Here is a 23,743-nt window from a genome sequence, read left to right as displayed (position 1 = left end):
CATTTATCAGCATTAAACTCCATCAGCCATCTTTCAGCCCACTCTTCTAACTGGCCTAAATCTCTCTGCAAGCTTTGAAAACCTACTTCATTATCCACAACTTCACCTATCTTAGTATCATCTGCATACTTACTCATCCAATTTACCACCCCTTCATCCAGATCATTAATATATATGACAAACAACATTGGACTCAGTACAGATCCCTGAGGCACACCACTAGTCACCGACCTCCAATCTGACAAACAGTTATCCACCACTACTCTCTGGCATCTCCCATCCAGCCACTGCTGAATCCATTTTACTACTTCAATATTAATACATAAGGGTTGAACCTTCTTAACCAGCCTTCCATGTGGGACCTTGTCAAAGGCCTTACTGAAGTCCATATAGACAACATCCTCTGGCACCATCCCCGTTTCTAATGACATTTGAAATATTTCTGTCAGGGCCCCCGCTATTTCCACACTAACTTCCCTCAAGGTTCTAGGGAATATCCTGTCAGGACCCGGAGACTTATCCACTTCTATATTCCATAAAAGCTCCAGTACTTCCTCCTCTTTAATCATCATAGTTTCCATAACTTCCCTACCTGTTTCTCTTATCTTACCCAATTCAATATCCTTCTTAGTGAATACTGAAGAAAAGAAATTGTTCAGAATCTCCCCCATCTCTTTTGGCTCCACACATAGCTGTCCACTCTGATTGTCTAAGGGACCAATTTTATCCCTCACTATCCTTTTGCTATTAATATAACGGTAGAAACCCTTGGGATTTATTTTCACCTTACTTGCCAAAGCAACCTCGTATCTTCTTTTAGCTTTTCTAATTTCTTTCTTAAGATTCTTTTTACATTCTTTATATTCCTCGAGCACCTCATAAACTTAATCCTGGCGAAGTCTCAGATCAACAGGCAGTGCTCCAGTAGTCCGCCCAAAAATACCTCTGAATTCATAAGGGCATAAGAACGTAAGAAATTGGAGCAAGAGTCGGCCATCTGGCCTGTCGAGCCTGCTCCGCTATTCAATAAGATCATGGCTGATCTGACCATGGACTCATCTCCACCTGCCTTTTCCCCATAACCCCTAATTCCCCTACTATGCAAAAATCTATCCAACCTTGTCTTAAATATATTTACAGAGGTAAATTCACTGCTTCATTGGGCACAGAATTCCACAAATTCTCCACCCTCTGGGAAAAGCAGTTCCTCCTCATCTCCATCCTAATCTACTCCCACAAATCTTGAGGATATGACCTCTAGTTCTAGTCTCACCCATCAGTGGAAACAACTTTCCTGTCTCTATCTTATCTCAATCTTTATGGACCTCAGTGGCAGGACTTGTAATTTTTTTCAACTTTTGGCAGAATGTTGGATTGGCGAGCGAAGAGTTACCCACTCTGTTAGTTAATTGTCATCATGGTTATCTTTTTGAACTTTGAATTTAATTTTTAAAAATTTATTCATGGGATTTGGGAACAGCTGGCTATTTATTGCCCTTCCTTGAGAAGGTGGTGATGAGTTGCCTTCTGTCTGGTGGATATACACTGAGTGGCAACTTTATTAGGTGCAGGAGGCCAATAAAGTGGCCACTGATTGTATGTTTGTGACCTTCTGCTGCTGTAGCCCATCCATGTCAAGATTCGACATGTTGTGCATTCAGAGATGCTCTTCTGCACACTAGTGTTGTAATGTGGTTATTTGAATTTGTGTTGCCTTCGTGTCGGCTTAAAACACTCTGGCCGTTCTTCTCTGACCACTCTCATTTAACGAGGCATTTTCACCCACAAAACTGCTGTTTACTGGATGTTTTTTTTTTGTTTTCACACCATTCACTGTAAATTCCAGAGACTGTTGTACATGAAAATCCCAGGAAATCAACAGTTTCTGAGATACTCAAACCACCCCGTCTGACACCAACAATCATTCCACAGTCAGGGTCATTTTTGGATCACGAATTTTCCCCATTCTGATGTTTGATCTGAACAACAACTGAACCTCTTAGCCACGTTTGCATGCTTTTATGCATTGGGTTTCTGCCACGTGATCAGCTGATTAGATATTTGCAGGTGTACCTAATAAAGTTGCCACTGTACCGTTGGAATGCGAGTTCCATAATTTTGACCCGTCACTGGTGAGGAGTTAAAAATACATGTCCAAGGTAGGATAGTGTACAATATAGAAGCTTTCCTTTGTAGTTCCTCGAGTTCTTTTGTGTGGTGTAAGAGGTGATAGCGACAAAGCTCTGATCAGCAGTTGCAGCACGTATTGTAGACGGCGCGCACTTGCACACGATTACACCTGTCAAGATCGTTTTAGCCCACAAGACATGGCATCACAGTAGCATGGCAGTTAGCTCAATCGCTCTACAGTGGCAGCAATATAGGATTGGGGTACGATCCCCGCCGGCAGCTGTGAGGAGTTTGTACGTTCTCCCCGTGACCATGTGGGTTTCCTCCGGGTGCTCCAGTTTCCTCCCACAGTCCAAAGATGGGACATGGGCTAGGGTTAGTGATTTGTGAGCATGCTATGTTTGTGTTGGATACGTGGCGACACCTGCTGCCTCCGACACATTCCTAGGAAAGGATTGGTTGTAGACACAAAATGACACATTTCACTGTTGATTTTGAGGTACATGTGCCAAATAAAGCTAATCTATTTAAATCAAGTTTAAATCATTAGGAGCAAGAGTAGGCCAGTTGGTCCATCAGAGGCACTGAATGTTACTGCCCTGCCTTTCAGTCTGATCATGACTGCTCTTCCCCAAGCCTTACCTCTTCCTCCGTGCCAGTTACTCCACTGCCCTCAGTTGCCTGAGTTTCCCTCTTTTAATAATCCTTGTGATCGAGTCTCTGCAGCCCTCTGTTGTGGAGAATTCAAGATCCACTGCTCTCTCCATCCACCATCCTCCACCAGAGGTTCCCAACCAGCTCTCTTTCAAATCACTCCCCCCACCAATCTAGTAACTTTGAAACTGTAATTGATTTATTATTGTCACATGTACCGAGACAGTGAAGACCTTGTCTTGCATACTGTTCATACAGATCAATTCACTGCAGAACGCATTGAGGTAGAACAAGGTAAAACAATGACAGAATGCAGAATAAAGTGGAACAGCTACAGAGAAAGTCCAGTGTAGGTAGACAGTAAGGTGCAAGATCATGATGAGGTAGATTATTAGATCAGGAATCCGTTTTATCACTCATTCGTGATTCTCCCAACAATGAAACTCAGACCCCTTGGGATGTTAAATGTTTTATCAAGATCACCCCTTACTCTCCTCAACCCAGTAGAATAAGGGTTTAACGTAACACACACAAAATGCTGGAGGAACTCAGCAGGCCAGGCGGCATCTATGGAAAAGAGTAAACAATATTTCAGGCCGAGACCAGATGAAGGGCCTCAGCCCAAAACATCGACTGTTTACTCTTTTCCATAGATGCTTCCTGGCCTGCTGAGTTCCTCCAGCATTTTGTGTGTGTTGCTTTGGATTTCCAGCATCTGCAGATTTTCTCATGTTAAGGATTTAATGTCTTCAGCCACTTGTGATAAGGCAATCCTTTCATTTCAGGAACTTACATAGTAACTACTTTTCAAAACATGGAGCTTCACTGTGAAAACATTTCAGGTCAGGGTATTCTAGAGCTACCAGGCCTGAAGATATCAACAACATTCTCAATCATCTTTCAGTCATGGCTTATTACAGAAACTGGGAACTCAGCAACAGGGTGAACGGCTTAGTTGAGATCAGACTTGATGACCCAAATAGAGAAGTCAGCCATAACCACTCAAGATGCTGGAAAGATTTTTGCCTCCACCATTTTGAATTTGCTCCAGATTCCAGAATTTGCAGTCTCTCAAATCTCCAAGTGATTTTTATTAGATGATACATCTCAACTAATGTGAGTGAAGGAACCCAAAGTGGACTCAGGGTTATTTTCCCACAGGTGTATTTAGCTTCCAAGTAAAATTGTTTCGAGGCAAAACTGATTCTCCGCCATCATACAAGTATGTGAAGAGAAAGAGGATAAGACGTGAGAGAATAGGACCAATCAAATGTGACAGTGAAAAAGTATGTATGGAACCGGAGGAGATAGCAGAGGTACTTTGCTTCAGTATTCACTACGGAAAAGGATCTTGGCGATTGTAGGGATGACTTGCAGTGGACTGAAAAGCTTGAGCATGTAGATACTAAGGAAGAGGATGTGCTGGAGCTTTTTGAAAGCATTAAGTTGGATAAGTCACCAGGAGAGGATGGGATGTACCCCAGGCTACTGTGGGAGGTGAGGGAGGAGATTGCTGAGGCTCTGGCAATGATCTTTGCATCATCAATGAGGAGAGGTTCCAGAGGATTGGAGGGTTGTGGATGTTGTTCCCTTATTCAAGAAAGGAAGTAGAGATAGCCCAGGAAATTATAGACCAGTGAGAATTCAGTGGTTGGCAAGTTGATGGAGAAGATCCTGAGAGGCAGGATTTATGAACATTTGGAGAGGCATAATATGATTAGGGATAGTCAGCATGACTTTGTCAAAGGCAGGTCATGCCTTACGAGCCTGATTGAATTTTTTGAGGATGTGACTAAACATGTTGATGAAGGCAGAGCAGTAGATGTAGTGTATATGGATTTCAGCAAGGCATTTGATAAGGTATCCCATGCAAGGCTTATTGAGAAAAGGAGGCATGGGATTCAAGGGGATATTGCTTTGTGGATCCAGAACTGACTTGCCCACAGAAGGCAAAGAGTGGTTGTAGATGGGTCATATTCTGCATGGAGGCCAGTGACCAGCGGTGTGCCTCAGGGATCTGTTCTGGGACCCCTACTCTTTGAGATTTTTATAAATGATCTGGATGAGGAAGTGGAGGGATTGATTAGTAAATTTGCTGATGACACAAAGGTTGGGGGTGTTGTGGATAGTGTGGAGGGCTATCAGAGGTTACAGCGGGACATTGATAGAATGCAAAACTGGGCTGAGAAGTGGCAGATGAAGTACAACCCAGATAAGTGTGAAGTGGTTCATTTTGGTAGGTCAAATATGATGGCAGAATATAGCATTAATGGTGAGACTCTTGGGAGTGTGGAGGATCAGAGGGATCTTGAGGTCCAAGTCCATAGGATGCTCAAAGCAGCTCGCAGGTTGACTCTGTGGTTAAGAAGGCGTAAGGTGCATTGGCCTTCATCAATCGTGGGATTGAGTTTAGGAGCCGAGAGGTAATGTTGCAGCTATATAGGACCCTGGTCAGACCCCACTTGGCGTACTGTGCTCAATTCTTGTTGCCTCACAACAGGAAGGATGTGGAAACCATAGAAAGGGTGCAGAGGAGATTTACAAAGATGTTGTCTTGATTGGGGAGCATGCTTTATGAGAATAGGTTGAGTGAACTTGGCCTTTTCTCCTTAGAGCGACGGAGGATGAGAGGTGACCTGACAGAGGTGTACAAGATAATGAGAGGCATTGGTCATGTGGATAGTCAGAGGCTTTTTCCCAGAGCTGAAATGGCTAGCATGAGACGGCAAATTTTTAAGGTGCTTGGAAGTAGGTACAGAGGAGATGTCAGGGGTTAAGTTTTTTACACAGAGAGTGGTGAGTGCGTGGAATGGGCTGCCAGCGGCGGTGGTGGAGGCGGAAACAATAGGGTCTTTTAAGAGACTCCTGGATGGATACATGGAGCTTAGAAAAATAGAGGGCTATGGGTAAGCCTCGGTAGTTCTAAGGTAAGGAAATATTCGGCACAGCTTTGTGGGCTGAAGGGCCTGTACTGTGTTGTATGTTTTCTATATTTCTATATATATAACAGAATAAAGTGTAACATCTACAGAGAAAGTGCTGTGCAGGTAGACAAGGTGTAAGATTATAACAAAGTAGATTATAAGGTCAAGAATCCATCTTATCATTCATATCTGCTCAGTACGGGATATAGATAAATATATATATTCGTATTGTAATATATAGTATACTGTACTTTACGGATTTGCACTGTACTGCTGCCGCAAAAACAGCAAATTTTACGACAGTGGTAAGACACCCGATACTGATTTTCTATATGGAAACTGTAATTTAAGGATTGATGTCAAGGCACAATAAATGAATGATCCAAGAGAAAGGCGTTTCCAGCTGTGAGCCCAACGAGCTCGGCTCCGGAGCTGCTGCTCGGTGGAAGGGGTTGAGTGGACTGTCCCTTTAAATCGCGCAACCCGAGTGCGCTCGGTGCCCGCTTTAAGAGGCTGGGGGGTGGAGCCGCGGCTTCTATTTCCTCCCGATCGGGTTCGGGGAGCATCGCGATCGAGTGTGCTCCGGAGAGGCTGCGGGAGAGAAGGTGGCAGGCGGGCTCGTTGAACCAGGCGTCCCCGCTGCGAGCAACGAGGGAGAGCGAAGACGAGATGGAGCCTCAGCGGAGCATGGTAGAGTCATTAAGTGGGAGCCGGGCGGCGGGGAAAGAGGAAATCAAAGGGGAAGCCCTTTTCAATCCAATTATTTAACCTCTCTTTTTAAGTCTTTAAACACAGTGTGGCGACAATCGCTCTGAAACCATTGCCAGGTAAATAAGGTCACAGGTCCCTCTGAATGGACATTTCCTCGGGCTGTAGTTTTATTTTGGGGGAGGGGGCGAGGGTTGGTGTTGAACTAGTTGCCGGGGTGCTCTGGTGGCGATGTGGTCCACATTCTGTCTAGAGAACCGCTTTCAAACGCTGGTTACTGCGACACCCGGGGCAGTCGCTTGCCTTCACCGAGTCTGTTTCTGTTTCAGCGCTGAGCTCCATTTCCAACGCTCTCCGCCGGCAGCGGCGGCACCCGGGGGCCGGCCAAGCTGCGCCGCTGCTCCAACTTCAGCGGCTGCCTGTGTTGGAGGCAGACGGGAAAGTGGCTGCTGCGTGTGTTCGGCATCGATTAGCAGCCGTTCGCGCCCGAGGCGACACGGGGAACTTGCTAGAACCGACGCTGGGGAGCTGTGTGATTATTTTGAGGGAAGTGTTGCCAGGGCGACACTTTCCGCCGACCTTCTTCCTTCATCTGAATTTGTGCCCATCCTCGGTGCCGTGAAACTACGGGGAAAGTGGGGGGGGGGGGATTAAAAGTTTGATATAGTGTGATTTTTCTTCCCCCCACCCCACCCCCGCAGCGGCCCAGTTGGAGAGGGCACGGATGTAGTGGCCGAGAAATTGAAATCGTCTTCCTTCGGTTTAATTTTCCCCTCAATGTTTATGTTTGCGTGGATGGAAACTGTCATACACGTGATAGGCTGAATGGCCTTTCTGATTCGATGTGGCTGTTCTTGCACACTTTCCCAGCTCCATTTGTGATTCTCAGGACTCCTGACACCATTTTCCCCCCTCTGGTGTGCATACACTTTCTGCGAATAACAGATCCAAAAATGGCAGCTGGAATTTAATGCAGGCGAGTCTGAGATGTTGCTCTTCAGACGGACAGACCAGGGTACGACTTGTCTAGTGAATGGTGGGGTACTGAGGAGTGCGGGAGGACAAGGGTATTTGAGAATACAGATCTAAAATTCCTTGAAAGTGTTATCACAGGTAGAACTAGTCCTAAAGAAAGCTTTTGGCATATTTGCCTTCATAAGTATAGAGTGTAGGAGTTGGGATGTTGTACTGAAGTGATATAAGATGTTGGTGAGGCCTAATTTGGAATACTGTTTTGATCACCTAAATACTGGAAAGATGTCAGTAAGATTGAGAAAACGTACAAGGATGTTCCCAGGATGTGAGGACCTGAGTTATAAGGAAAGTTTGAATAGGTTAGGATTTTATTTCCATGAGCGTAGGAGAATGAGGGAGATTTGATATGGATGTACAAAATTATGAGGGGTATAGAAAGGGTAAATGCAAATAGACTTTTTCTACTGAGGGTGGGTGAGGCTAGAACTAGAGGTCATGGGTTAAGTGTGAAAGGTGAAATGTTTAAGGGCAGCATGAGGGGGAACTTCACTCAGAGGGTGGTGAGTGTGGAATGAGCTGCCAGTGGAAGGATATGGGTTCAATTTCAACACTTGAGGAAAAATTTGGATAGGCAGGGGTATGAAGAGTTATCATCTGGTGTAGGTCGATGGGACTAGACATGGGTGGATGGGCTGAATGGCCTTTTTCTATGCTGGAGTGCTCTGACTCTATTTACAGCAGGAAGGAATTGTTGGTGCTACCTGAGGTTCCTGCATTTAGGTGGTGTTAGATTGTGTTGCTTCTCGGGGGTTAGATCTCAAAGGTCTTCCACCTGAAGTTACAGTCCTGAGAGAGTGTGTTCAGAGAGTCAAGCCATCATGTTGTCTGGTGGTACCAGTCCATAAGAAGTGACCCACAATCCATGCAGACTTGTGATCTGGTACTTTATTAAGCAATTTTAGCAGAATTTTTACCAGTGTGTTTAGAACATGAAGTAGCCATTGGAGTGGTTTTTTTTGAGGCAATTGCATTATTCCTAAGTGTACATTAAGGAGGTAGACCACTGAGTGAAGAGAGGCTGGAGATGGGTTATGTGGAGCATTTCAAGCTCAACAGCACCATCGCTGCCTGGAGGGCAGAACTACACAGCCTAAAAAGGGAAGGCGCCTGTAATAAACGGAATACAGTATAGAAACCAGAAATTTAGGAGTTGACAACAAGTGTTAACAAAGCATGATGGCATTCTTTATAAATGTTTATTTAACTGTTGGTGGTTGTCCATCAATGAATATTGCCATTAACAGCTTATTCTAATATTCGTTGTGGCATGTGTCCAAGTGGTTAGGACATTGGACTAGTGATCTGAAGGTCGTAGGTTTGAGCCTCGACCGAGCCAGCGTGTGTGTCCTTGAGCAAGCCACTTAACCACACAATGCTCCAGTCTACCCAGCTGAGAATGGGTACCGGCAAAAATACTGGGGGTTAACCTCGCAATAGATTGGCGTCCTATCTGGGGGGCGGGGTGGGGGAGTCTCATACTCTCAGTCGCCTCACGTCACAGAAACCGGCATAAGCACTGGCCTGATGGGCCACAAGGCTCGGGACAGACTTTAATAATCTAATATTCGTGGTTCTGCACATATCAAAGATTGGAGGTCCCACTCATTTCAGGAGCCTTTACATTGTGGCTTTCCATCTTGTTCCAGGGACTACGCAGTCAACCCAACTCTACCTTGTTGGGCGGGGGGGGGTGTGAAAGAGTCATCTGGCATGGAAATGGCCTCTTTGGCACAACTGGTCCATGTTGACCAAGATGGCCATCTGACCTAGTCCCATTTGCCAGTAATTGGCACTGAACCTTCTCAACCTTTCCAATCCATGTACCTGTGCAACTGTCTTTCAACAGTTGTTGTTAATGCCTGCCTCAGCCACTTCCTCTGGCAACTTTTTGCCCATAAAGTTATTTTAGAAAGTTGCCCTTCAAGTTTCTCTTAAATCTCTCTCTTTCCTTGAGTCTATGCCCTCTAGTTTTTAGCTCTTTAATTTGGGTTGAATGCATTCTATTTCCAAATCTATACACCTCATGATTTCATACATCTCTGTAAGACCATTCATTCTCCTAAGCTCTGATAAATAAAGTCTCTCCTTATAAGTTGGTCTTTCAAGTCCTAGCATCATGCTTGACTGACAGCCACCAAAGGTCTGTCACTAAATACAGCTGTGGCCATGTAGGAGTTAATAACCATTTGATGACTGAGGTACAGCTGTCCATTCATAAAATGTTAGGCTTGTTTTCATTGCTGTTTATTTCCCACTTTGAGATCAGGAGGTGGGTAATTCACTGCAGATTGCCTCCTTGCCTGTGGGAGGTGATTTGTGTGTAAATGGAATTGGATTCCGGGTGGGTGAGGTTCACTGTGAGAATACTCTGATTACCACCTTGGGTGATTATTCGAATTGTTTTTCTTTTCCTATTATTCATTCACAATATAAATCAATTTCTCAAAATGGTTAACTGTGAAGGCAATTGGCATTCACCATTTTGAACAGCTGTTGTAGAATACTGATGAACACTCAATCCACTATAGGGTTGGGAGTCTGGGCTGTTGACCCAATGATGATGGCATGGCAATAGTGTCCAAGTTGGAATGAAGAGAATTTGATGGCCGTTTCTCTCATGTTTGCTGTCTTTGCTCTTTTAAGCAGAGGTTGTAGTGTGGTTGATGCTTGCTGTCAGAACAGTGGTGCTGACTTCCTACTATGTCTTGTAGATAGTGGAAAGTCTTTGCAGCACAGGTGGAGAGTTGTCTGCTGCAGAACACACCTGCAGTCGTTCAGTTTAATGATGAGTTTGACTGGACCGGAAATGATTAAAAAAAAAATAAATTCCAAGCTGATAATTTGGCTGCATGTCAAGATGAGTTGGTTCAATTCTGATCTTTTCCTGTGTAAGTAATTTGCCCATTATCAGTTTTCAATCAATATGCGTGCAAATAACTTCATTTTCTATGGAGGGAAATGGACAGTTGACGATTCTTCATCTAGTCCAGATTGAGAATCTTGACCGGAAAGGTTGGTTGTCTGTTTACTTCAATAGAAGCTTCCTGACCCACAAAATTTCAACGGCAGTTGTTTTTTCTCCAGATTCTAGCATCTGTGGTCTCTTGTCTCTAATTTCATTTTTCTAATTTTTTTTGTAAATGGGACTGACACTCAACTTTTTGACCTTGTCATGGAAGGTGTTGAAGCAGCTGAAGATGGTTGGACCCAAGATACTGAGGTGCAAAGTATCAAGTGAAAATTGGGTATCATCAACTCTCCATGGCATCTAGCCCATCATAGCTCCAGCCAGTGCTTGAAATTTCTTCTAGTTTTCACTGATTCCAATCTTCCTTGTCTTGATGTCCTTTGTTATCAAATGCTGTCTTTCTCCTCACCCCCCTGGGGTTCTTCTCTTTGGGCCACAGGTGCAATGAAGCCAGGTACTGAGTTGTTGTGTAGAAGCCAAGTGTCAGCGACCAGATTGTTGGTGAGTCATTGTTGCCTGACAGTTACTGTTGCCAACATGTTCCATCGCTTTATTGAAGATAGAATTGGTTGAAGATGTGATAGCTGGCATGTTTTCTCCTGGATTTTGTGAACAGTTTGCAGTTGGACCCCTGAGTAGCTACACTGAACATGCTTGACCAGACATGCAGCTAGCTCTGGAACACAAGTAACATAGTAGTGTCGTGGTTAGCACAACACTATCACAACACCAGTGACCTGGGTTCAATTCCGCTGCTGGTCTGTATGGAGTTTGTATGTTCTTTCTGTGACGTCATGGGTTTCCTCCAAGTGCTCTGGTTTCCTCTCACATTCCAAAGACGTGGATTAATTGGTCACGTGGGTGTAATTGGGTAGTGTGGGCCCGGTGGGCTGGAGAGGCCTGTTACTGTGCTGTATCTCTTAAGTAATTTTCAGGTCAACGTCAGAAATGAAGTAAGGGCTTATTTCACTTGGGTTAATGTATCCACCTTGATCTCAAATGCAGCAACGGCAAGACAAAGGATCTTGTTCTTTTAAAAGGAAATTGATCACCTAATCATTGAATTGAATTTGCCTATTTATTACTTTGTTCTGTGCCTATGCTTGATGAGCATCTCTCTATGGATATTACTGACGTCTGTCGAGCCATGTTTGAGATTACAACTTAATCTTTGACTTAACTTCCCTCACCTCAAAACTGAGCTGATTCCACAACTGATGAACTCACTTTCAAGAACTGTCTGTCATTTTAATTGATTATTTTTATTCTTCTATAAGTGCCTGTGAGAAAATGAACCTCAGGCTAGTATATGGTGACATATACGTACTTTGATAATAAATTTGCTTTGACCTTTGACTAGGTGCGGAAGATCATTGTAGGGCTCGAGCACAGTGCAGACAGGCCCCCCCATTAGAAGGACTCGTGCTACCCATCCAAGTGAGTTATTACTCTGCTCTATGAAAAGAGCACCAAATTCTCATGAAAGCAACTGGAATGATGTGGCCTGCTCCCTCTTCTGCCATGATCCATCTAACTGGTTGGGAATAATTAACAAGGAATCTTCTGAAGCAGTGGATTGGGATATCCAGATCCCAGCTCTTGTTTTGCTATCAGAAATTGACGTGCATTTCTGACGGCAAGCTAGGGGAAAGCTGACGTGCAACACAGTTACACTGTGACAGGAAGTAACTGTGTTGTTACAGGAAGTGTATCCATATTCAATTTAATGGAAAAATGTCAAAACTCCTTGTTCTCTAGTAAGGAAAGACACTTTATGCACGTTTCAGTTGAAAGCAAACCTCAGTCTTTCACTTGGGTATTGCTGGATTCCGATAATTTTGCAATCCAAGGATTCTGAAGTTAAGAATGAGGCAAAAGACTTGCTGTTTACAATCATTTTATTAGGCATTACAAGAACAAAGGAAACATGGGGAGAGGCATGGTGAGAGTCAAAGAGGGAGAGGAGCAGTGAAAGAGCAAAGGAAGAGAGCCTGGGGGTTGGGGGGTGGAGAGGGCAAACAAAAGTGGTCTGGTGTTCTTGTACCAGACCACTGATTCCTTTTGAAATTCCCACAGATAACAGTTGCCAATTAAATATCCCGACCCAAGTAACGTGACACGTACCACTGAAACCAAGAAGTTTTCAGAAAAGTAAAGAGGGCTCTGTAACCACTGAGAAACTCACTGAACAATCACACGCATACAAGTGATTATATTAAAAACACAAACATGCTAAACTACAAGAAAAATAACAATTGTATAGCCCAAATGCCACAGTATTTACCTAGGTTTCTGTGTGCAGATATTAACGCTTGGTACCTTAAGACCTTAAGGTTTGAGTGCTACTGACGGTTCGGAGCTACCCGTGGAGATTTTTAACATCTTTTGCTTGCGCCGGTTTACAAATATTATATCAGTCTGGGTATGTTGCGTGTGGAGAGGCAATTGAAAGGCTTCTTTCTGGCTTGTAAATTTGTGATTTTTATAATTCATTTCTAAAGCTTTTTCATATTCTAGATATGAAAGCAACCAGATTTTCTTAAAGATATCCTCCATTATAAAATGTTCACTGACATTGACCGGAGCATCTTTTTTGGGGGTTCTGAGGCAGATTGACCCATCCTACATCACTCTAACAAGTACACTTGCTTAAACTTTATATTTAAAAATACTATTGACTATGACACTCTGGATTTTGGAATCATAGAAATTGTGACACAAGCACACTGGGCCTTCTGTGCTGCTGGATCCTGTTTCATTTTCATGTGCAGCTCTGTTTGTGTTGCCTTTGCTGAAGGGAGCTTGGTTAATAACATGGCCTGGTTCCGTTCAGAATAATGGAAAAGTGGGCGGTTATTACAGGTTCCCGGACACCTGCTGGTGAGTAAGGTTTTGTCTTTCTTTCACTGGAGAGCAGGGTTTTCTTTGGTTGTTCTCTCCTTTCTGCTGTCATGGTAACTAATTTCCAACCTGCAATTTTCCACACCTCACCAATGTGATATCGTTAGTCCAGTTAAGTGGTGTTAGTGATATTGTCATTGTATGTTCAGTGACAAACGTGTCTCACACACTGTTCATACAGATCAAATTGGTGCACTGAGCTGGAAGAAAGTACAGTAATAACGTGTCAAAGCCACAGAGAAAGTGCAGGTAAACAATAAGGTGCAGGATCATAACGAGGTGGATTGTGAGGTCAAGAGGCCATCTTATCGTACAAGAGGACCACCCAAGAGTCTGATTACAGCGGGGTAGACACGGTCTTTCAGCCTGGTTGGTACGTGCTTTCAGGTTATTGGATGTTTTATCTGATGGGTGGTGGCCCCAGGGCGGGTGGGGTCTTTAGTTATGCTGGCTGCTTTTCACTGAGGCAGAGCAAAGTATAGATGAGGTGGGACATACTTTTGATAGTAATAACTATGTCCAGAATCTATTTTGAAATTTCTTTGAAGAAAGAGCAAGTGGTTTAGTCATGAGGGAGTTTTCTACAGTGCTACGGAATTTTGATATGTCATTTGTTTGATATAGTTGCAGGTGGCCTTGGTCAATTTTAATTAGGAACAAACCTTTCCAAACTGGGCACGGCCAGCAGGTTCCATTGGTGGTGCTCTGTTCTTGTGACATTTGTACATCGGGGAGGGCGGTTAACAGTGCACACAGCACTCGTTTCATGGCTTTTCAAATCCACCGAAGTGAGAGTGTGTGTTCTATGGCGGGGGTGGTGGGGGGCCTCTGGTTTTAGCTGTTTGAGAATATGTGATCTCTGTTGCTGAAGGATTCACAGTCAGCCCCTGTGGAGAAGAACAGGCATTTAGTGTTCGTTACACTTGCAGACAGCTAAGCTACTTGCGCGGTGAATGAATTGGACAGAATGTGTAAGATGTCGTTCATGACCGGTGACATAATACTACAGCTATGGTGCAGCATGTTCATTGTAACCAAGCACATAATGAACTAGATGGCTGTCTGCATTTTTTTTTGCTGTGTCTGTTTTATCAAACAAGGTTAGATGTGCTGATCAATGAAAGGTATGCTAAATTTTGATCCTGGTATAGCAGTGCGATCTCGAGTTGAGTATGTTGTTCTTCTAGGGGATTGACTCTTGGGTCTTCAGGTGTCTGTAGAGGTCGATCTGGGATCCACATATTCTGGTGCAGTGTGGGCAAGACTAAATGGTGACCGTGGTTAGTCGCTGGGCCTTTTAATCCCAGATTTGTTTCTTGGACAGATTAAGCTGTTCCTTTACTTGAGTGTGTGACACTCTTAATGGATAACTGCAGGATTTGGGTTGCTGTGATACTCACTTGTGCTACATTCTAAACTTGAAAGCTGTTTCTAAAGAGCCTGAGTTGGTTTTTATTTTGGCTTCCTAATCCTATTGGCTAATGGGGGTCGATACCAATTGAATGGTGGGGTGGGGAGGGACTGCTGAGGGGGTATTTGCCTCTTCTGGAATTGGTCTGATGCCTTGTTTCTACCAGACTAACCTGTCGATGTGTTGCAGTGAGATGAAAGGGGCTTTGTGGTTTGGATCAGTTTGAGTATTCCCCAAAACCAGGCATATACTTTGAAGTTTGATATATGCAAATTCCTTTCAGTATAACACGCAGCTCTTTTAAATCCTCCATGATTAAACTTTGGTCTCATTCGCTTCCAATAGCCAAGGTTTGGAATTCCTGCCTGTCTATTGACCTTCGGGGGTTTATCCCAGCCATTCCAAATGCAGTTCCTAATAGACTAATATAACTTTAGGGTGGGTTGGACCTTCGATGCTACAATTAAAATTGAAACCAGCTTTCACAGTAAGCAGGGATTAAGTTTCCAAAGCAACTGAGGATCCCTTAACTCAGACTTGTTTTGTCCTGAGGGATTTAATTTCTGGCGTGGAATCTAATGCCTTTGTTTTTAATCATGCCGTTTTCTGTAGGAGTGGAATCTGTCATTTTAAAACAATTGTGCAGGCAAATGAATTGTGAAGCTAAATATTTAGAACTGATCAGAAACCCCGCTAACTAACTCTTCATCCTCCCTTGCTGCATTCAAGGGATTTACTGTCTTCCAGAGTTGCTGCTGGGACCCTGAACTGGCGGTAACTGAATACAGCAATACCTCTTGTTTCTGGAGCCTGCTTGGATTTCTTCTAAGGATGTTGGAGAGGAAGTTGCTGGATCATTAAGTCATTTGCAACATGTAAACGGGCCTTTTGGCCCATCAATCTGCACTGACTATCCCATTCACTTCCAGTAATCTTGCATCTTTCATTATTCTCCCCATATTGTCATCAACTAGCCTATGCACCTGGGTCAAATTACAGTAGGCAACAAGCCTACCAACTGGGATGAGGGTGTCTGTGCAAACTCCACACACAACGGCGCACGAGGTCAGAATTGAACTTCGATCTCCGCCACTGTGAGGCTGCAGCTCTATTAACTGTGCTGCCTCAGGTCAGCCTCTATAGAGAGTCTGATGGTGATGTTGAGGTTACTGATTGACCAGCTAATCTGCATCCAAAACCACTTGATAGTTCATGATCGTCTTGCACTTTGGGGGACACCCAGCTCTGGGAGTGAGAGAAGATCCAGGCCTTCCAGCCATGAATATCCATTCCCTAGAGGAGGGAAGGGGCAAAGCTTGTCTGCTGGCCTTGGGCCGTGTTCGGCAACTGCTTGCTCTTTTTTCTGAACTTGGTTCATTCGAATGTTCAAGCAGAGCGCGTAATTTAATTACTTTTTTTAAAAAAAAAGCATCTCTGACACAGTAGCATCCCCTCAACACTATGCTGAAGTGTCAACCTACACGGTGGCTACTTCATTAGGTACCCTTGTACCTATAAAGTGTCCACTGAGGGAATGTTCATGCTGGTCATTTGCTGCAGTAGCCCATCCACTTCAACATTCAATGTGTTGTGTTCAGAGTTGCTTTCTGCACCCCGCTGTTGTAATGTGTGGTTATTTGAGTTACTGCCACCTTCCTGTCAGCTTGAACCAACCTGGCCATTCTCCTCTGACCTCTCTCATTAAGGAGGCACTTTCACCCACAGAGCTGCCACTCACTGGATGGATTTGTTTTTTTTTTGCACCATTCTCTGTAAACTCGAGAGGTGTGTGTAAATCCCAAATAAGCAACTTCTGAGATGCTCAAACCAACAATTATTCCCCAGTCAAAGTCATTTCTGGATCACACTTCTTCCCTCTTCACCATGTCTGCATATTTTCCTGCCTTGAATTGCTACCACATGATTGGCTGATTAGATATTTGCATTAATGAGCAGGAGTACCTAATAAAGTGGCCCCTGATGTATGCTCTGGTCCTGAGTGAAGTTACAGGATACTGCAAAGTAGCCCACCCTTGTGGAGTCACACACCAGTGACTGATAAATTTCTGGGGTGGTGGAAGAGAAGTGAGGCATGTATTTTAACAAGCTACAGTATTGCAAATCAAGTACACTACAGTTTTTTTAATTATCTAAGCACAATATGAAAATGTCCAGATTTAGGAGTGCAGAAAGCGGGGCCCAGACATTGCTTAATGTTTGGGTTACATTTGTTAATTTGCCAGCAACAAATGGTTGGTTTCTCACTTGTAATTAAGAAGGGTTTTTGTGAACCAGAATTTACTGCATCGTACTAAAAAAAAATCTATTTTAAACATAAGAAATGCTGCAGATCATAAACATGAGAAAGTTTGCAGATGCTGGAAATCCAAAACAACACATACAAAACGCTGGAAGGACTCCGCAGGTCAGCTAGCATCTGTGGAAATGAATATTCGGACTGAGACCCTTCTTCAGGACTCTGGAAATTTAAAGATGTGTGCACACGAGCACACACCTCTACAGGATCTCGGGCTGCATCAATGGAGAGGAATAAACATTTAGGGCCAAGGTCCTGTGGAAGGGTCTCAGCCCAAAACATTGAGTGTTTATTCCTCTTCATAGAAGCTGCCTAACACCTCCTGAGTTCCTCCAGCATTTTGTGTGAATCTATTGATCTGACTACTTAATGAGTTGGTGAGTACCTGTGTGATGTGTGACTTCAATGATGAGAGACATTGTTCCACGTTTCTCACTTTGGTTCCAATTAGGGGATGTGCATGTGTGATTGGACCACAGAGTTTCTGTACCAGCAAGAGCGCCAGGATGTTTGCTGTTCCAGGGTGCTATCATTGTGCTGGACTTGACAGCGACCTGGCCTTGTAACTGACTGTAGTAAATACAGTCACTGATGATGAGGCTGGAATTGTGACAGTGGGCAAGTTCCTACATCACGAGGCAGAAATTCAACCTGTCTGAAATAAGTCAGTTCACATTTTACAGATTTAACTAGATTTTTGTTATTGGGATTATTTAATCGCTGACAAATGATATAAACTATTTTATCAATAGCTGAAGGAACAAACACTCAAAGGTCCTTTGGCAGGCTGGTAAGTGGGGTAGGGCACAGTTAAGAGAAAAACATTTGGTATGATGGGTCTGCATTGGGGGAATTCATTTAATGTGAATGGTATTGATGGGATGTGGGTTTTATTGGCAAGTTTAGTATGTATTGCCCTCGAAGGGGTGATAATGACGGGATGTGGGTTTTATTGGCAAGTTTAGTATGTATTGCCTTTGAAGGGGTGGTCAGGCAATGAAGCAGAGCTCGAGGTGATGAAGACATGTACACAGTTTAATTTTGGAGTCTCCACTCAAAGGTGACTGCTTATTCCCCTGCATAGATGCTGCTTGACCTGCTGAGTTCCTCCAGTGTTTTGTTTGTTGCTTTGGATTTCCCACAACTGCAGAATCTCTTGAATTGAATAGGGGAATGCAGCTGTTAGTTATATTAACAGTAGTGAGTGACACTTCACCACAAATGGCTTATCAGACAGTTTTATAGCGAGAAAATAATGACATAACTCAATAGGTGTGAGGGAGGGCTTTATTTTGTGATGTCTTCTGACAAGATTTACCTCACCTAAGCACCTTGAGTTCTGTTGGTGTGTGTGCTTAAGTGTTTGATCTTTACAATAGTTGTGTGTAAGGACCTCTGAAATTTCTGTGTGTATAATGAATTTTAAAAACATTTGGTGGCTACCAGATCTTCTTGAGCCTGTGACAGGGAACTGAAAGTTTGCCCAGCTGCGATGGATCTGACTTCGTTCAATATAAAGTGGTGGAACTGAAATTTAATGCATAGTATGAAGTGTCTCACAGGGCACTTATACAGGGTTGGAATGGAATTTGACATGTGGCAATCTTCTGCTTCTAGTAGTGACAAAATTCCATTAGCCAGTTTTCAGAAAAGGGTTGGCAAAGAAAATGCCATCTTCCGCCAGCTCGGGGCTGTTTGGTTCCTTGCTGGCACCAATTCTAAATCGAGCTTTCTGCATTCATAATTTCAAATGATCTAAGTCTAATGCTTTTAGCTTTTTGGAACTGTTCAATAAGTATTCAACCCTTTGTAATGGATTGGCAAGGGCCCATTTACTGGCCAGTCCCTAGAAGTGCTGGTGAAGGTGAAGTCCTTTTGAACTGCTGCAGACACTGACTGTGTAATGGTTGATAGTAGCTGGTGACTGTGTTTGTGATCTTTGAGGTAAATGAGATGTGACTCATTGATTGTCCTATGTCACCAGTTTGTCAGACTTCATTTCTTGTGTCCCACCCAAGAGAACAGTGGGATTCTCAACTCAAAACCTTGGCCTCACACAACCAACAATTGTGGTTGGGTTTATTATGGTCACGTGTACCAAATGCAGTGAAATGTGTTTTTTTAAACAGACAGGTTATTCCATACACGTGTACGTCGAGGTAGTGAGAAAGGGGGGAAGAAAAGAGAGATGGTAAATAAATGTGGTGCAAGGGCCAGGACACGGTAGACTGAGAGATCAGGTTCATCTTTATTGTACAATGAAAGGGTAGAAGTGTCCTTGAGTTTGGCGGCACAGGTTCTCAAACTTTTTGTATCTTCTCCCCGATGGGGGGCGGGGGGAAGAAAGGGAGTGACAGAGGTGGGAGGAGTCTGTTTTCCCAAGGCATCAGGAATTGTAGACAGTCATGTGTTAGTGCTGATAAATCTTGATTCTGATTTGGAGTCAATGGAGGGGGTGGCTGGCTTTAATGAGGGTCTGGACAAAGAATGGGAGATGACTTGGATGAGCAGGACTAATGGATGAAGTCTGATGCTGAAGGTTATTCAAGGATCAAGCACAAGGAATTGGGTGTTGGGATTAAATACTTGGAGAGATCTTCCAAATAGAAGGCAACCAGGAACCAAGCTGATTATTCTTGAGATTAGAAACCTCTGGGATCTGTGCCTGGGCCCCAGAGTTTTGCATCCTATATCCTCAGTGTGGCTGAGGGGAATAAATCGGTTTCCAGGTTTGCTGCTGAGGTGGGATTGTAAGTAAAGAGAATGTAATGATGTTGCCAAGAGATTTGGACAGCCCGAGGGAACGGGTAAGAACATGGCAGATGGAATATAATGTGAGCTTGTCTAGTTCTAGATTCTCTACTTTGTTTTAAAAATGTGAGAAATTGGGTAGTATTGATGTTCAAAGGTAACAAAGTATTTTTTTGCACAGATGAAGGCTAACATGCAGGTGAAACGAGAGATTAGGAGGTTAAATGGTACTTAGACCATCGGTTAATTTTGAATAAAGAAAGACTTATAGAGTCATATGGTACTTCAAGGCCACTCCTGGAATGGTGTGTACAGCTTTGGTCTCCTTATCTAGAAGCATGCACTTGCTGAGGGAGCAGAGCAAAAGTTCATTGGACCGGTTCTAGGATGGTGGGTCTCATGTGAGAAGAGAGTGGACCAGGCCTGTATTCTTCAAACCTCAGAATGAGAAGATTGTTCTTAATACTTACAGGGCTGAGCTGGTTTGACTGGCTGAGCATGCTTCCCTTGACTGAGGTTCTCAGACCAGGGAGAACATACTTGAATAGTGGCTGAGATGTTAAGTTTCTTCACTTGGAGCATGGTGACTTCGCCAACTGAAGGGCTGCGGGGCCTGGTCATTGTGTTCAGTGGGTAACATGTGATTATGGGGATTGTGCTGGTAAAGGATGAGCCATGATCAGTGGACGGGGCCATGTAGCCCTATCAAACATTTTTTAACCTATTCATGCCTGCTCCACCTTCCGTGGAGATCATGATTAGCCTTGGTGACTCCATGCCATTTTGCCTGCTGCTCCTTTTTCTAGGTGTAACTCTCCCATCAGACTTATCAAGTATTACTTGTCACTATATTCGTGCAGACCTTTTTTCTGGGAACAGGTTCTGGATTTCCACTACCCCTTGTGCAGAATGTTCCTGATTTTTTTTTTCCCCTATTGCCATCTTCTGTTCCTCTTGCTAGAGGGAGAGTTGCCACACTCTTCCTTCTCCCTAACCCTGATAAATTCATTTCAGTTTAAACGATGTGATTAGGTTATCATGGAAAGATGGCAATTAGTGGAGTTCCATATTTCACCAAGTTCCAATAATTAAATACTTGTTCCAATTATAAGGGGAAATTGGACAGAAAGAAGCTTTGCATGCTGGAAGGCTCCTATCTAACAATTTATTTAGCAAGAGTGCTGTCATTTTAATGAGCTCAGAATAAACCCTTGTCTCTTTTTGTTTCAGTAATTGATGTAGGGCACCCGTAACCCTGTTAATCCTCCTCAGTACAAGCTGCCTATGGGCTAGGCAGCAGCCGATGAATTAGTCACCCAGCCCAGTCTGTTGCCCGGCAACAGTACCGTAGGCCCACAGTGTGGGTGGGCAGAAGCACGGAGCCACCATTGTGCATCAATGTGCCTGCAGCACTCCTAAAGTTTAAAATCCATTTGGAACTGCACTTTTAGCTGATGGGTCATACTGCAAGTGTCTCATTAATCCAGACTAGCATTCCTCTGAATTGTACAGTGCTATGCATTGTAATCTGATAAATTTTTGGAATGATTTGGTATGGATCAATCCCTTCAGCCCATCAAGTCTGCTCTGACCATTAACCACACAGTTGCACTAGTCCCACAGACACCACCCCCGCCCTTGATTCTACCACTTGCCTGAAAACTAGGGACTTTTTTCAGCGACCAGTTAACATACTACCCATTTGTTTGTTGTTGGGATGTGGGAGGAAATCCAGGCAGTCAAGAGGGAGAACCTGCAAACTCCAAACAGACAGCGCCTGGAGTAGCGATTGAACCTAGGGCTCTGATATTATGAGGCAGTAGCTCTTCTAGCTGTGCTGCCCTTGTTACCAGCACGGGAGGATGTTTGTTTGACCTGTTAGACCAGAGGTCCCCAACCTCCGGGCCGTGAAGCATGCAGCGGTAGTGGGAACGCACCCAGCACATCTTTAAGAAAAAAGGCGAAATAAACAAGCGAATTAATTAGGTGCCGCCCGGCATGTAAATATCGGCCCAGATCAGAGGTGTGTGTTTCGGCTACCACTGCACCCCTGCATGCATCGCGGCCCGGAGGTTGGGGACCACTGTGTTAGACCATAAATCATTATACATGAGCAGAATTTGGCTATTTGACCCACCAAGTCTGCTCTGCCATTTCATCACGGTTGTTTTATTGTCCCTTTTAACCCAGTTTTTCTGCCTTCTTGCTGTTACCTTACTAATCAAGGGCCTATCAAGCTCCGCTTTAAATTCAGGGCAGCAGGAAAAAGGTAGTGGCCCTGTGAGAAATCAATTTCCTAGAGGAACTCGGTGGGTTAAGCATCATGTCTGGAGGGGAATAGGAACTACAGATGTTCTAGATAGAAAGAAACCCTGCATTAGGTTGCAGAATATTGACTGTTTCTGCTGTAGATGCTGCTTAACTTGCTGAGTTCTTCCAGAAGATTGTTTGCTTATTGCAGATGCTGGAAGCTGCAGCAGTCTTTGATGTCCCCCACCAGTGTCTGATCTGTTGACTTTTGAGTACACGTCCCCCTTTCAAATAAAAACTGAGGTTTCTGCACCTACCAGAGCTCCAGACCACAATCTTTTGTCCAATTCCTAACTTAACATGCTTCCTTGTCTCTCGTATCTCCCCAACCTCAGGCCCAGTCACTAACTTGTCCAGGGAAACGAGTCCTCTTGCACACCCTGTCTGTGCCTTATTCAATCTCTCCTCCTGTTCCAAACAAAAGAAACCTTGGTCTATTCAACCATTTCCTACGACATAGAACACGGAACAGTGCAGGTCCTTTGGTCCGTAATGTAGTGCCAACCTCTTAACCTAGTCCAAGATCAATCTAACCCTTCCCTCCCACATAGCCCTCTATCTTCTGTCATCCATCGGACTATCTAAGAGCCTCTTAAATGTCCATTACGTATCCACCTCTATCACCACCCCTGGCAAGACATTCCCTGCACTCATCACTCTTGGTTTTTTTAAAAAAGAAGCTACCCTTAAACTTTCCTCCAATCACCTTAAAATTAATTGTCTCCGCACTGACAACATCCTGATAAATATCCAATCTGCACAAGGCTGTCATATCTTTCTGGGGGCGGACAGACCAGCACCAAAATCTCTCGTCATTTTCCGCCCAGACTGTTCAAAGTTGTTGAATTATTGAGTCTGGGATTTGCTAGATTGCCCGAATTCTATTCCGTAATTATCTCCAGGCAGCTTGACAATTGGTCCTATTCTTATACTTCTGCATATGATTAAGATTTGTTGTTCTATTTAATGTACCTCAAACATAGAAAACCTACAGCACAGTACAGGCCCTTCGGCCCACAAAGTTGTGCTGAATATATCCGTACCTTAGAAATTACTAGACTTCCCCCAGCCGTCTATTTTTCTAAGCTCCATGTACCTATCCAAAAGTCTCTTAAAAGACCCTATTGCATCTGCCTCCACCACCATCGCCAGTAGCCCATTCCACACACTCACCACTCTGTTTTTAAAAAAAAAAACAAAAAAACTTACCCCTGATATCTCCTCTGTACCTACTCCCTAGCACCTTAAACCTGTGTCCTCTTGTGGCAACCATTTCAGCCCTGGGGAAAAGCCTCTGACTATCCACACGATCAATGCCTCTCATCATCTTGTACATCTCCATCAGGTCACCTCTCATCCTCTGTTGCTCCAAGGAGAAAAGGCCGAGTTCACTCAACCTATTTTCGTAAGGCATGCTTCCCAATCCAGGCAACATCCTTGTAAGTCTCCCCTGCACCCTTTCTATGGCTTCCACATCCTTCCTGTAGTGAGGCGACAAGAACTGAGCACAGTACTCCAAGTGGGGTCTGACCAGGGTCCTATATAGCTGCAACATTACCTCTCGGCTCCTAAGTTCAATTCCACGATTAATGAAGGCCAATACACCGTATGCCTTCTTAACCACAGAGTCAACC

General features: G+C 43.9%; 1 protein-coding gene across 3 annotated transcripts in view; it reads left to right on the top strand.

Moving 5' to 3' along the window:
- The first annotated feature begins 6,264 nt into the window (after positions 1-6,264).
- The window catches only part of dusp14 (dual specificity phosphatase 14), a 32,586-nt gene continuing 15,107 nt past the window's right edge, over positions 6,265-23,743 (top strand). For all 3 annotated transcript variants that reach the window (XM_063030995.1, XM_063030996.1, XM_063030997.1), the window contains exon 1: positions 6,265-6,398. The gene's annotated coding sequence lies outside the window, so the exon portion shown is untranslated. The remainder of the gene's footprint in view (positions 6,399-23,743) is intronic.

This window comes from Mobula hypostoma, chromosome 23 (genome assembly GCF_963921235.1).
Source record: "Mobula hypostoma chromosome 23, sMobHyp1.1, whole genome shotgun sequence".
Taxonomy (NCBI): Eukaryota; Metazoa; Chordata; class Chondrichthyes; order Myliobatiformes; family Myliobatidae; genus Mobula; species Mobula hypostoma.
This window is presented reverse-complemented; position numbering and strand designations above follow the sequence as displayed.